Source organism: Kogia breviceps, chromosome 3, assembly GCF_026419965.1.
Source record: "Kogia breviceps isolate mKogBre1 chromosome 3, mKogBre1 haplotype 1, whole genome shotgun sequence".
In the NCBI taxonomy this organism is placed as follows: Eukaryota; Metazoa; Chordata; class Mammalia; order Artiodactyla; family Physeteridae; genus Kogia; species Kogia breviceps.
In genome coordinates this window covers 102,958,796-102,971,024 of record NC_081312.1, presented here as the reverse complement: position 1 = coordinate 102,971,024, position 12,229 = coordinate 102,958,796, and the positions used below count along the sequence as shown (strand labels likewise).

The 12,229-nt window shown below is 53.2% G+C and overlaps 1 protein-coding gene across 6 annotated transcripts in view; it reads right to left on the bottom strand.

The window, feature by feature from the left end:
• Positions 1 to 12,229, bottom strand: part of LINGO1 (leucine rich repeat and Ig domain containing 1) — a 200,567-nt gene that overhangs the window by 81,331 nt on the left and 107,007 nt on the right. Inside the window, exon 1 of one of the 6 annotated variants that reach the window (XM_067029386.1) lies at positions 6,268 to 6,523. The exons of 4 other annotated variants lie outside the window; for them this stretch is intronic. The gene's annotated coding sequence lies outside the window, so the exon portion shown is untranslated. Of the gene's footprint in view, positions 1 to 6,267; positions 6,524 to 12,229 lie in introns of those variants that run through there. One more of the 6 variants, XM_067029388.1, reaches the window with a different exon arrangement.

The window sequence follows — 12,229 nt, the reverse complement described above, 5'->3', positions numbered from 1 at the left end:
AGTGCATCATGACACCTTTGTTGGATGGAATATTACACAACCATTAAAAATGATGAACACGGAGACTGGTAGCAGCACAGAACAATGTTTACCTAACAATATTGAGCAAGAAAACAGAAAATGGATGAGGGTGGGGCTGAGTTGCAGCAGTGTGCAGGTCTCTGCGCTCACGGAGCCCACTTATATCTATTACCCCCAGCCCGCACCACAGCATCACGACCTCCAGATTTCATAACCATTCTATAGATGCAGGAGCTGAGGCTTCGAGAAGCCACACACATACGCCTGGTTACACGGGGAGTGAGGGCAGAGTCGGGGCTCAAACTCTTGATTTCTGACTCTAAGGACAGACTTCCACTGCTGCCTTTTTGTGTCATGATGGTGGCATTAATGGTGCCCTTTCTTTTCTATTAATTAACTCATCCTATTTAACAAAAACACATTCTAAGTGCTTTACAAATGTTGGCCCATGTGGTCTGTACAACAACTGTACAAGGAGCAATTTATATTCTTATTTTTTGGATCAGGAAACTGAGGCACAGAGGTCAAGGGCCACTTTTACTTCCCACATGTTCTGCAAGGTTCCAGTATTGTCTTCACAGGAAAAAGGTAAGGGGGCAGAGAGGGAACAGCTGTGGACTTGGAACAGTAGAAATACAGATGTGTGTGTGTTCTCCCGTTTTTTAAAAATAAATTTATTTATTTTATTTTATTATTTATTTTTGTCTGCATTGGGTCTTCACTGCTGTGCGTGGGCTTTCTCTAGTTGCAGTGAGCAGGGGCTACTCTTCATTGCAGTGCCAGGCTTTTCATTGCCGTGGCTTCTCTTGTTGAGGAGCACAGGCTCTAGGTGCGTGGGCTTCAGTAGTTGTGGCTCACGGGCTCTAGGGCAGACTCAGTAGTTGTGGCAAACAGGCTTATTTGCTCTGCGGCATGTGGGATCTTCCTGGGCCAGGGCTCGAACCCGTGTCCCCTGCACTGGCAGGTGGATTCTCAACCACAGTGCCACCAGGGAAGCCCTGTGTTTTCTCTTTTTAATTGCATGGAAATTATTTCTGTAGCAATTGAAAGAAAAAAAATTCCAGAAGTAAAATATGGTATCAAAAATTTTTTTTTAAAAGAAAACATACACAAAAATGAAAACATTCAAACTGAAGCTACTGATGCATCCAAGAGACCTCGACTGTGAAAGTAATCCACCTCCTGGCAGCAAAGCTCATGTCTCCAGGCTTTCCTGCCAATTTCCTGACCTCGGACTACTCCCTCCTGCCTGGGTGAGATCCTCACCTTAGAGGGCAGCGGGGAGCAGCCGTGTATGGAGGTGGAGTTCAATAAACACCTCCTGGCACCCCTTGGTACAACGCAGCAGGCCAGCAGACAGATCTCAGAGCCCCAGCTGCCTGCAGTGCTGCTGTCGCTGGCCAGGGCTGACCTCAAGAGGCCAAGATGTCCAGGCCTCTGCCTCCAGCCCCAGGCAGCCCCATTCTACAAGTGAAGCAACTGAGGCCCAAAAGGTAAAAGACCTTGTCAGAGGTCACACTGCTACTGAACAGGGAAACGAGTGTATGCACATGCATGTGCATGCATACAACCCACATGTGTACATGTGTGTCTCCCATATGTGCAATGCTTCAGGCTCAGGCACCCTCAAGCCTATAATTAAAAGGGCAGGTGATCCCCAGCTTATACACACACACACACACACACACACACACACACACAAAACAATTATTACATTATTAACTGCTACCATATCCACAATTGTATTTCTATTTCTCCTTTACATTTTTCTCTGTTATTTTTCATTCTGTCACCAAATACTTATTGGGCACTTACTATATAGTAAGTATATAGTATATAGGTGCTAGAGACTCAGTGGAGTACCCCTCATGGGGATGGGGGGTACAGATGATAAGCAAATAAATAAGCAAATAAAGAAACAAGATAATTCCAAAGAGTGACAAGTGCAATTAAGAAAATCGAGCCTGGTAATGTGAGAGAGAGTACCTGGGATGGGGCTAAGGGGTCACTCTAGCTGGAGGATCAGAGGAGGCCTTTCTGCAGAGGTCACATCTGAATTTATACCTGGACGATAAGAACTCAGTCACTCCTAGAGGAGCAGGAGCAGGGCAAAGAGCAGAGTGACTTCCCTGGTGGCACAGTGGTTAAGAATCCACCTGCCAATGCAGGGGACACGGGTTCGAGCCCTGGTCCGGGAAGATCCCACATGCCGTGGAGCAACTAAGCCCATGCGCCACAACTACTGAAGTCCGCGTGCCTAGAGCCCGTGCTCTACAACAAGGGAAGCCACTGCAATGAGAAGCCTGTGCACTGCAATGAAGAGTAGCCCCCACTCACCGCAACCAGAGAAAAGCCCACGCGCAGCAATGAAGACCCAACGCAGCCAAAAATAAAATATAAAAAAAAAAAAAAAAAAAAAAAAGAGCAGAGCTGGGAAGGAGCCTGGTGTTTTTGAGGAACAACAGCAGGTCAGCACACGGAGTAAGATGGGCAGAGGTAGGGGCGACAGCAGGAAAGGAGGCCACAGAGGGAGGGTGGGCCCTGAAGGCCAAGGTAAAGTTTTGGACTTCATCCCTAGCGCAACGAAGAGTCACCTGGGAAATGCTGGGATGTTTTATTCATTGTGAAAAGTTCCTTTGGGCTGCTGAGTGGAGCCTGGATTGAAGGGGAGCAGGCACAGGTGCAGGGGACCAGTGGGCTGACTGTCGCAGTCACCCAAGACAGGAAGATGAGGCTCGGGCTAGGGTGAGGGAGGGACCAGACAGATGCAGGATATACGTTAGAGCAAAAACAACTCATCGGCAGTTAGTTGATGAGTTGGATGTGAGGAGGTGAGGGTAAGAAAAAGGAATCAAGGATGACTCCTAGATCTCTACCACAGACACGTACTATTTTTGCTACCAGACCACCCCACAAAAAAATTTAAATAACTATTAAAAAATAACAGCAGATGAGCCACCGGGAAGACTGCCACCCCCCACACACGCTGAGTCTCACACCCCCTGGGGAGCATCTTTCTTCCCAAGCCCCTGCTCTGTTCTCTGGTCCTATGTGTGGCACACAGGGAGGGGCAGAGATTGGGGCCCACCCTCAGGCTGACAGGAGACAAGACTGTCCAAAAAGACAGGACAGGGTAGGACGAGGGAGGGTGCGGAGGGGCTGGCCCAGAGCAGGCCCCCAGCACATGCTTGTGAAGAACATGCTGGCTGAATCTGAAAAGTTATACCAAGGGGTGTGGGGACTGGGGAGGTAGGGCCCAGAATCTAGAAAAAGCAGGAGTTTGAAGCTAAGACAATCCTGGGTTTGAGTCCTAGCTCCACCCCTTGCTTGCTGTGCGACCCTGGGTAAGCTACTTCACTTCCCAAGGCTCAGATCCCTCATCTTCCAAGTGGTAACCACAATCCTCCCACAGAGAGCTGTGATGAAGACTCGCTGAAATGATACATGTCAAGAACTGGCATTTATAAATATTAGCATCTCTCCCCTTTTTATTAAACAGGGGGCTAAAAAAGCCAATCTAAGCTTAGACTGCGAAGCTTACATCTATTCCAATAGAGATTCTAGAAGTGCTGCCCAGAATGCCAGAAAAGACAATAGTAAGTTTGAGAAGTTCACTACATAAGAGTCCTGCGGGATAACTGCATGTCCTCTCTTGGCTGCTCAAAATGATGACATGCACTCCAACCAGCCACGAGCGAGGCCCCCGTGACATCCCTGATGGATGAGACAGAAAAATATGGGCTGGGCTTCTCAGTGGTTAGCTACATAACCACGTCCAAGAATGTGGGAGAGTCGGTCAGACTGGTCCCTGGGGTGGAATCTCACTGGCATCAGCAGAGCTGGTCCTTGGCCCTGCCTGGAACGACCTTTTTTTTGGCAGAGACTAGGATGGAGCTTCGAAAGTAGGTCCAGTCTGGGAGGGTTCAATTAGGGAGGCAGGATCCCCTGTTCGAAGCCCTCCACTTGCCCTAGGAAAGGGCCAAAGTGGACAAGAGAGAGTTACTAGGCTCTGGCTGAGTTCTGTGAGTAGCTCCGTGAGGGGCCAGGGAGTCGTGGCCTCTGTGGAGCCTGGTGGCCAGGAGATGTGGCGGCTGGGTAAGCCAGTCACTCCAGTTCTGGAGACGGTGCAGCCACCTCCAGATAGCCATGTCAGTCATCAAGGTACCTGTCTAGAAGATTTTTGATACAGTGGGGTCTGTTCACAGGGGCTTGACAGGAATAGGCCTGGAACCCGTGTACCCTGGGGAAGGCTCGGGGGCCTGGTCAGGACTTCAGGTCCCTGATAAAGACACTTGGCATTTATGGGCCCAGAGAGCTGAACTAGGCCCAGTGAGAGAAGATTCCAGGAAGAGAGATCTCTCTTCAGCATGAGGAGTAGTGAGCTCCCTGTCCCTGGGGGCATGCAAGCAGAGGTCTAGAGAACATATATTTTGGGTAGGGATTTGCACTAAATGGGGGGGTTGCTTTCAGCCATGAGGTTCTTTAATTCTATTCACATATGAATCAGGGCTAGATTGTGTGGATCAAAGACGGTTTTACAGAGAGTGAAGGGAAGGCAAGATAATGGCCAGAATCATAGTTATTATTATTATTACTACATTATAGATCACCACACATTCCCATCTATTCTCCAACTGGATCTTCTGCCCACCCCATGAGGAACATAGGGCAGGATGATTAACCCCATTTAGCAAGTCTGGAAATTGAGGCCCAGAGAGGGAATGGGACCAGCTCGAGGTCCGACCAGCACGTCAGTCCCAGACCTAGGGGCCTTCCCCTCCTGCACTCCAATGGTCATCCTGCCACCCCTGCCTCAGAAGGAGGGAACAGGAATCTCCCCTCCACCCTGGGCTCCTGTCCAGCTGCCACAACTCCCCATCCCTGAAGGTTAGAGGCTCTCTTTGCACACCGCCCCACTGAAACCTGGGAGGGGAGACCCAGCCCAGAAGGCTTTTCCTCCCAGGTTACAGAGGCCCTGCTCTCCCACCCTTTCGTCTCATTCCCCTGGTAGTACTGCCACAGCCCCTTAGGTTGGATCCTTCAAACCAGACCCAGGACCAGACACTAGGCTTTGCCCAGGAAATGAACGGGAGGAGAAGGGTCCCTCCCACTCAGCCTTATTCTTTGCCTCACCCCTATACAGGCAGCTTGTGTCCAGGGGAACCAGAGCCCACCTGCCAGGTATCCCTCCTGAACACCTTCCCTTTTCCTAGCCGGAGGGTCAGAGAGAGGGCATCTGGGCAGGAGAGGTGGGAGTGTCAGGAGGTGGGGAGACTGGGACCACCTAGGCAGGAAAGCTGCCACCCCTTAGCACCACTCCATGTCACATCACACACTGAACCCCAGGATATTCTTGTGAGCCAAGTAGCAGCATCTCACTTTACAGATGATGGAATGAAGGCTCAGAGAGATTAAGAACTTGCCCACACTCAAAATATTAAACTGAACAGAAACAGCCTGTAAGTTCTAGAGCCAGGATTTGAACCCAGGACTGGCTGATTCGAAATACCCTGTGCTTTCCATGCTCCCTGCCGCCTCCACAGAAGTGCAAGGAAGCTCAAATAGGCAGCCTGGTGAGCAGATGAAAGAGGGGCAGGGGGGGGCGGCAGAGAGAGGGAGACAAAAGGCAAGACAAAGACAAGACAGAGAGCAGCAGGGACAGACGAATTGACAAGTGGACCCTGCAGGGGCCAGAAGGAGGCAATTGCAGAAACCACCCTCTTGATCAATGAAAGGCCCCCCAGTGCCACCTCTGCAGCCATCTGCTCCTCCAGTTTAGCTACTAGTCTTCCCTAGGTCCTTCCCGGGATGCCCAGGTCCAAGGAGCAGGAGAAACCTCCTGCCCTAGGAGCCCCCAGTCAGCGAGGGTGTCAGGCCAGATCCCTGGGCCAGGGAGGTGGGCAGAGAAAGTAGTGGGCCAGTTTTATCCCTGGGCAAGGCCATCTGCCCGGCCTCTGTCTGCCCAGGCCAGGCTGGAGGGTCCAGCTGCCCAGACTGCCCACCAGGTACAGCATACCCGCTGGCCCCACGTGGCTGTGGGAGTGTTCCGGGCTCTCCAGGTGTTCCCGTGCCCCACTGGCAGCCGAGCGCAATTGGCCTGTCCCCAGAGCATGCAGGGTTTAAGCAACAGCCTCTCAACTGAATATTTAAGAAGAAAAATACCTTTGTTTTTTTAAGAAAGAGAGAAAGGGAGGGAGGAGGAAGCCAGCAAAGGAGGGGGAGGGAAGGAGGGTGGGAGAAACCTACCCCATCACCGCAGTCAAGGTCACAGGCATCCTTGTGGGGCAGGCGCAGGCAAGGAGCCTTTAATCTGGGAGTTCAGGCTGAGGAAACTAAATGCTTGAAGCCGGAGTGCATTACTGCCCTGAATGATCTGTCGGCTTCTATTAGGCTAAATATCTCTGTATAATGGGGAATTATCCTCTGAAAAGGCAAACTGCCGGCCTCTCCAGAAAGGGGGCACGGTGGGAACCTCTCATCGTGAGGGCTCTTCCACGGGGGTGGGGGGAGGGAAGAACAGGACCAACTAGGAAAGCCACCCCCCCATCCCACACCCCCTCCCCGGAAAGTCACAGTCACCAGCTGTGTGATGCTTGCGGCGGTGCCAGCATCCCGCCCCCTCCTCCCCAGACTCTCCCTCCACTAAGGAGTCTGAAAAGATGCTAGACGTAGAGTCGAGGCCTGACAATGCCTCAGTGATAGCGGGTGACCCTGGGTGAGTTCCTGCCCCCTTTGAACCTCTGTGTCCCTGCCTGTTAGATGGAGCTGATGATACGCACCCAAAGGCTGTGCGGTGGGGGTAGGAAGCTGGCACAGAGCCAGCACAAAGTGGGCACCCAGGACAATTTTGCTCATGCTGTTCTGCCCACGGGTGAAGACCTCCTCTTCATCCCCTCCTCCTTGTCCTCACTGGCGCCCATAGGGCACCACCACCTCTACCAGGAAACCCTCCCTGACTCCCACCCCTGGGTATCTCCTACAGCCAGAACCCCACCTTCTGGGCTCTACCATTCTCTGGTGGTTGTTTACATGTGGGCCCTTCAGCCTTAGGGGCTCCCTCTGAACGGGACAGCATTTCCTCCTTCCCATCCTCCCCAAGCCCTCTCACACGTAGGACTGGCACTCAGGACTCGGCTCAGATTTGCAGGCTAGTAGGCAAGGGCTGGAGGAAACCAGGATCAGGCATGGACTGGGTCCACTGTAGGGCATCACTCATGGTAACACATTCAGCACCGGGGAAGCCGGGCCAGGAAGCCAGAAATTCCAGGCCATGAGTCTGCAAGAGCAGGGTGGCAGGCAGACCATCTGCAGGCTGGCCAGGGCACAAGGCAGGGCTGGGGCCAGGTTAGAGGAGCGTAGAGATGGGACTCAGTGCTGGGTTCCTGGCACAGTACTGAGGCGCTGGAGGTGCTCAGGCCAGTAAGGGTCTCAGGGGTCAAGAGGGGCAGGGCTGACCGGTGGGGGGAGAGGCAAAGGTCAAATGGCTCTAGCTGGGTGGGCAGCAGCAACCCCCCGCTGAGTATCATGGATGCTCACGTCCAAACAACACCGTCCAACTCTGCAAAGCCCCTTTAAATTCCATTAGTTACTTTGATCTGCACAGCCCTCAGGGATTAGTTACTTCGTTCATTAATTCAACAAGAACTGCTTGAGTGCCTACTCTGTTCCAGGCATTGTTCTGGCTCACTCAACAGAGGGGAAACTGAGTCTCACAAGTGCTGCCCAGGAAGTTCCATGGCTACATGGGGTGGGCAGAAGTCCAGGGCTGCTGTCAGTCTCCATTAGTGACAGGTGCTATAGGGCTTCTGCTACAGCCCAAGAGTCTGCAGGAGTGATCGGGCATGATGATGGGCTGGGGGATCCAGATAATCCTCCAGAGTTGGGGAACAAGCAGGGGCAGGAGCCAGACAGGAGCTGTGGAAAGGGGAAGCCTGATGAGGGTGAGGGGGGGATCACGGGGGGCGGCAGGGAGGAGCCTCAGCCTGGAGTGAAAGCTCCTCTTCCTCTAAGGCAGGGGTGGGAAGCCAGAGAGAAAGCGTGAGGGGGAAGGAGGCAAGTTCACGATGGAGTTCTCCTCCGTGGGCGAGAGGCTGGAAAGGGCACAAGAGGCACAGGTGAGGAATGACAAGGTCAACAGCCCCACCTGAGGAGACGAAGGGGCACACAGGCAGGGTCAGAGGGTGAGAGGGGTCAGAGTGGGCACATCAGGAGGACCCAGAGCTGGGCTGAGCCCCCTAAGATGTCTGAGCTAGGGGAAAGGCAGAGGGCAGGGAACCCCAGCAGGGAGGAGCAGGCCCCATGACTGCCCTAGCGGGTGCCCCATCCAGTAGCCTCAGGCTGCCCTGTGCTCCTAGGTCACTAAGAACCTCCTCAGAGTGTGGGCTCCCGAGGGCCCAGCCACAGCCCAGAGCAGCCCAAGTGCCTCCAGACTCTCCCTGCCGCTGATGGGAGCCACCTGGGTCAGCTCAGGAGCAGCTCTTCCCTTTTGGCTCCTCAAGGCCAGCCTGTCACACTGAGCATTCGCCCACAGGCTCCTCACTCCCCTGGGCCCTACTCTCCTCATCAGTAAACTGAGGCAGACCCCACCTCTCCGTGGTCAGGTCAGGAAAGCACTGCCCCGTGCCCGGATGCACACACAGTAGGTGCACATGGATGACTGTCCCCTTCCCGTCCCTTGTGGTGGAGTCTCCTCTAGTCCTCACAGCATCCCCAGTGTCTCACACACATTTTTGCTCAATTCACTCTTACTGAACTGAGTTCAACTGCCAACCGCTGGTAGCAATGTAGGGAGGTCAGAATTCTGCCCACTGGACCCTGTGGGGAAGGGGCTGAGAGGAAGGAGGACATCACAGAGGGACATGGCAGATGCCCCAGGGAGCAAACACGAGGATGAAGCAGAGGCCAAGGTTGCTGGGGCAGCAGAGGCCCTGCTCTCAGCACACATATTAGCACTCCTTAATCCTTTAGCAGGCCGGCGGGGGAGCCCGAGGAGGGGAGTGAGGGCTGGGGAATGGGGTTCACCCAAGTGGAGGGTCCCTGGGCAGATGGGCCTCCTGGGCCCAGGCCTCCTCATAGCACCCATAGCCTTGTGAGCTGCTCCTCCAACTCACCCCGCCCACCTCAGAACCTACCCCACTGTGTGCCAGGCCCTATCCAACCAAGAACATTGGAGAGAAACTGAAATAAGTCAGGAGGAAGGAAGAGCCACTTCTGGGAGAAGGGGCAGAACCTGGAAGGCTTTACAGAGGTGGTGGCTTTTCAACTACTCTGGGCCTCACCTTGCTTTTCTGTGAAATGGGACTGCTATACTACTAAGTACTACTAAGTACTCCTCTTCCTCCTCCTCCTCCTCTTACTACTACTACTACTACTAATAATAATAATAACAATAATAATAATAGCTTAAGAATTTGGAGCGTTTACTCTGTGCTAGTCTTTGTGTGAGCACTTTGTGCCCAGAGAGACTTGAGGTGGAGCTGAGGGCAAGCCTGCTCCTCTCCTAGACTCTCTTTGGCTGGACCAGCTGGTGGAGGGTTGACTGAGGTCTGAGCCTTGGGCCAGCTGCAGGCACGGTGGTAGGTGAGGTGGGTGTCACCAGTGGCCAAGGTCTGCGAGTTGTCCCATGTCTTCAGCATAACTCCAAGTGACCACTCTTGAGCCTGGGTGAGTGGGGTGGGGGGAGGTGTTGGGGGAGGGAAACTTCCAGAGTCAGGTCAGAGGTAGCAAGGTCAGAGGTTACACAGTGGCTATGGTGGCAGCTCAGTTTGGCCATCCCAGTGTTTAAAACGCTGGTGCTGAGTATGGCCTATACCTGCAGCTCCCCCCGCCTACCTCCCACAGGACCCACCTCACCCACATGCCAGGTTCCAGAAGATCTCGGGCTCTAAAGAGGCACGGTGGTGAAATTGCACAACAATGTTAGGCAGTAGATGTTATTATTCCTGCTTGATGTGGAAACAGGTTCCGGGGGATTATATTATACTTGCCCAAGGTCACAGATGGGAATGGCCAAGGCTGGGACTGTTTCTAATGAACAAGGAGATGCCAAAGGTCGAACAGGCTTATGGGGCTGAGGTTGGAGGGTATCTCAAGCATAATCAGTAGGCCCAAGAGAGGTCTTCGGGGGTGAAGTCTTCCTGGCTCCCCTCCCAGTGGCTTCAAATTGTCCCACGCCCAGGACTCAGGGGGTCAGGCAGTTTGAGAAGATGAGGAGGTAAGAGGCAGGGGAGGGCGAGGGATATCTCTCCTGCAGCTTCCAGCAGCCCTCTGCCTCGTTCTACCGCTGCTCAAAGCATTCGTCCCCCTGGTGAGATGGGGCACCCTGGAGGCCTGATGTTGCCAATAGGGCTTGAGAAGCACCTTCGTATGAGGCCAGGGCGTGTGAGGGTGTGGTTAAAGAGAGATGAAGTTCAGCCCAGAGCTAGGATAAGGGGGCTGAGGTGGGCGGTGGGGAGGCGATCAGGAAGGCCCAAGAGAACAGGTGTCCATTGCCTGGACTCCCCCTATTTGAGTCCCTAGAGGTATTTAGTTTCCATAAGCTGTGAGCCAGGGAGAGGCACCATCCAAGAATACTGGCAGAGTGGGAGGTAGGGCCCTGAGGTTCTGGTCCTCCTCTACTTACACACTGTGTTTCTTGGCACAAGTGTCTTCCCCACTCTGGTCCCCAGCTGCCCCATCTGCAACACGAGGTGTCCAGGCCTAAAGGCAGGGGGACACGGAAGGGGAGTGGAGACGCTCCAGACAAGCCACCCCTCTCAATGCCTGTATCAACTGCATGCAGGCTGCGTGCTCAGCATGATCCTCTGTGACCTTCCTTTACCCTCTCAACAAGGCTGTGATGTAGGTATCGGTACTCCAGTTGTCTAGGTGAGCAAACTGAGGCTCAGACATGAGAAAGGACAGTTTCCAGGAAGTTTCCAGGAAGACAGGAAGAGCTGAGGACAAGTCCTGTGAGTGTTGTTCTGTTCAGCACCCCGGACAGCTCTTGGCTGCTGCCTTCCTGACCACCACCTGGTCACCTCCACCACACACACACCCTTAGCTATGCCTGCTTTTCCCAATTCCCTCTCCCTATACAAACTTCACCTGCCTTCCCCTAACTGCTCTAGCTGCACTGATCTCTCCTGGGCTCCTGGCATGGCTAGGATCTGTGCTCACAGCACTGAGACCTAGCTCAGTAGCTCTTGCTCCCCTTTATGTCTCTGACTTAAATCTCATTCTCTCAGCAACTCCTTGAGGGCAGGGAACTTATCTTCCTCTCTATGCCACAGTCTGGGCACACAGAGGGGACTCCACTGGCTTTAGATCAGATGTGGGTGAGAATCGGCTGGAAAACTCTAGGCCCATCACTTCACTTCATTCACTGAGTTTCAGATTCCCCAGCTGGGGAATGAGCTGATCCTGTCCATCTCACAAGCCTGCTGGGGTTTACACAACAGAGTGCAGATAAGCCACGCCAGGGTCTGCTGCCTCCCATGTCAGTGTGGCTGCCTGCTGACCCCACTTCAGTACCCTCCCGGGACCTCGTTCAAATTCTGGACCCCTTCTCCCCATGAAATATTCTAAATGACTCACAAATGGGCAGATTCTTATCACTGAGAAACGTCTGAGGCTAGTAGAGGGGTCAGGAAAGCCCAAGAGAAGAGCTGGTACAGTGCTCGGAGTCCCACTATTAGAATTGATTCCTTTGTAGGCTCATGAGTGTTGTTTCCACAATTGTCTTGAGCCTGAAGGAGGGAACACCTAGGAATACTGACGGTGGAGGTAGGGTACTGGGGTTCTGGTCCCTCTTCTCTACTAACATACTATTTCTTAGTACAAGTGTCTTCTCTTCTCTGGCCTGCAACATGAGCTGTCCAGGCCTACAGGAGGTGGAGTGGCCCTCTTTGCACCACTTCCTAGAAGCGGAGGAGGAAAATACCTGTAGGGGAGATGTCAGAGGTGCTGGGAAGGACCCTCTAAAGCTCTCAAATCCAGAACCATGATGCCCAAAGGCCTCCACTGGGATTGCCATGCTCCTTTGTCCTCTAATAGGGCAAAGCCAAACCTCTGGTCCTTATGGGACCCAGCAGACTTACTTACTATATCTCCTAGTCCATCCTCAGGCCCAGCTGACTTACCCAGGGAACTTCAGCCTGAGGAAGACTGAACTTACACCCCCAATCTAGATGGAAAAGGGAATAAGATTCCATGGGGGGACCTGGGCAGG